Here is a 2,401-nt window from a genome sequence, read left to right as displayed (position 1 = left end):
CATCCTCCCAGTATCCCACTCCCAAGTGATCTCTGCTTTTTCCCAGTATCCAACTCCTCCCAGTACTCCACTCAAGTAATCGATCTCTCCATTCTCCCAGAACCGTACTCTCTCAATTGGTCTCTGCCATCTTCCCAGTATCCCACCCATACAATTCTAAATTGTCCTAGCTTGGATCTCTTCTTGCAAAAAGCACTGAGACATTGAAGGTACCAGACTGTCTTCTCTTCATGACCCACTGTTCTTTAGAGTCCAGCTCAAACACTACCTTCTCTGTAAAGCCTTTATTCTCCGCCACCACAAAGCTGAGAACATCCTCCTCCTGTTCTCCCTCAGCAGCCTCAAAAACTCCTATAAGCCTAAATGCCACAGCAACTGCAATTACTCATGTCTGACCCCACACACATGAACTGTCACCCTCTACAGTGGGAACATTCTCATTTGTCTCAGATCCCTAAGCAAAAGCTTGGCATATGGTAGGTGTCTGACAACTGTCTGCTTTAGAGCTCCTTAATCTCACTAGCTTGTGCAGAATGGTAAACAAGAGCTCAAAACTGCATTTTCAATCATTTCTGGAATTAGAGGGAAGGGATACTTGCTTGTTTTAGTTTCAGGGTTTTCTGTTTTTATTGTGTTTTGTTTTGGAAATAGGGTCTATGCAGCTCTGGCTGAACCGGAATTAACTTTATATACCAAGCTGTCCTCAAATTTACGACTTTCGAGCCGGGCAGATGGCTCAGAGGTTAAGAGCACTGGTTGTTCTTCTGGAGGTCCTGAGTTCAATTCTCAGCAACTACATGCTGGCTCACAACTCTCTATAATGAGATCTGGGATGTAGACAGAACACTGTATGCATAGTAAATAAATAAATCTTTAAAAAAAAAAAAAAAATTTACGACTTTCCTGTGTTTGAATTACAGGCGCACATCACCACACCTGGCATCAGGTTCTTTTAATTATCGCCTCAAAACAGCTTCCTCTGTGATGATCCAAGAAGACGGCAGTAAGCAGAGTATTTCTAAATTCTTAAGATAACTAATTTTTCCCTGACTGTTCTCTCTTATCCACCCAGATCTCAGCAAGGTCCCTAACAGCAGCTGCTATGGCAGGGATTCATTCCTAACTTAATAGACCAGTTGTTTCTATAGTGGGGCCATCCTGCCTCACTCCTCTAGATGTAGGTAAGGCTGTGAGACACTGGAAATTTCTAGGACAGAGGCCAAAGGGGAAAAACAAACATGAATCAGGTTGCCATCTTTGCTCAACACCACCTTCCTACTACCTACAGTAGGACCAAAGATAAGCCAGGACTCAGGGGCTGGCATTTCATTGGACTACAACAGTTCATATCATATCCCTCTCATTTAAAACAGTTTTTATTGTTTAAGGGGGGAAAAAAAGCAACAAAAATTTAACATTACCCTCATCATCTTAAAAACAAAACAAACCAAAAACGTTTTAAAGCCCAAGCCAGCCTGGGGTATATAACAAGACCTGGTTTTTAAAACCAGAAATAGCAAAGATAGATAGATGGATGGATGGATGGATGGATGGATGGATGGATGGATGGATGGATGGATGGATGGATGGATGGATGGACAGGTAGGTAGGTAGATAGATGGTAGGTAGGTGGGTGGATGATAGGTAGGTAGGTAGATAGATGATAGATAGATAGATAGATAGATAGATAGATAGATAGATAGGTAGATAGATAGATAGATGTTATTTGGTCAGGCAGCTTTTACTAACCAAAACTTAACTGCACATTTTTATGCTTAGAGTCCATCTATTTCAAAAGAAGAAAATGCTAAAATATTAATAGTTTATTTACTTGCAGTTCACCAAAAAACAATGTAATTGTCAAAGCAAATTTTGCACGCAGCTGTAATGTGCCAATCATTCCACAATCCTCGGACAAAAAAAATAATAACGTCAAACATGACGATTCTGTTATCTTGCCCCCCAAAATATGGAATTAACCTCAAAGGAAAAATCTACATAGAATAGTAATTTTTGAACGATAGTAAAGCCATCCCACCTTATAACATGTAATTTAGCAATGGCATAACTTCTACACCAGGTCCAGAGCCACCTGTGCAGCCAAAAATACCGGCCAGCAATGTGGGAGTCAGAATCGTGTCTAGAGATGCCCGGCTGCATGACGAAATCAAGTGTCTGCATCTATTGCTCGTTCTAGGGACTTATTTTGATAGAAAGCCCTAGAGATCTGCTTGAGCCTCGATCCGACCACACCGAGGGAAAAATGGAGAGGTTAAATGGAGAATCAGGAGGTCTTCAGTTTTAATTGTTGATCTCGTTAATTTTCTACTTCGGTTACAACAACAGTGCTGACAGAAAGGTATAAAAACCTAGATAGGCAGCCACCACTCCCCCCCCCCCC

At 41.4% G+C, this 2,401-nt stretch overlaps 1 protein-coding gene across 1 annotated transcript in view; it reads right to left on the bottom strand.

The window, feature by feature from the left end:
• The window catches only part of Fem1b (fem-1 homolog B), a 20,187-nt gene that overhangs the window by 16,397 nt on the left and 1,389 nt on the right, over nucleotides 1-2,401 (bottom strand). The gene's annotated exons all lie outside the window — the stretch shown is intronic.

The sequence above is a fragment of the Microtus ochrogaster genome, chromosome 5 (assembly GCF_000317375.1).
Source record: "Microtus ochrogaster isolate Prairie Vole_2 chromosome 5, MicOch1.0, whole genome shotgun sequence".
Lineage (NCBI taxonomy): Eukaryota > Metazoa > Chordata > Mammalia > Rodentia > Cricetidae > Microtus > Microtus ochrogaster.
Note: the sequence above shows the minus strand (reverse complement) of the source record. Positions and strands in the feature narration are given on the sequence as shown.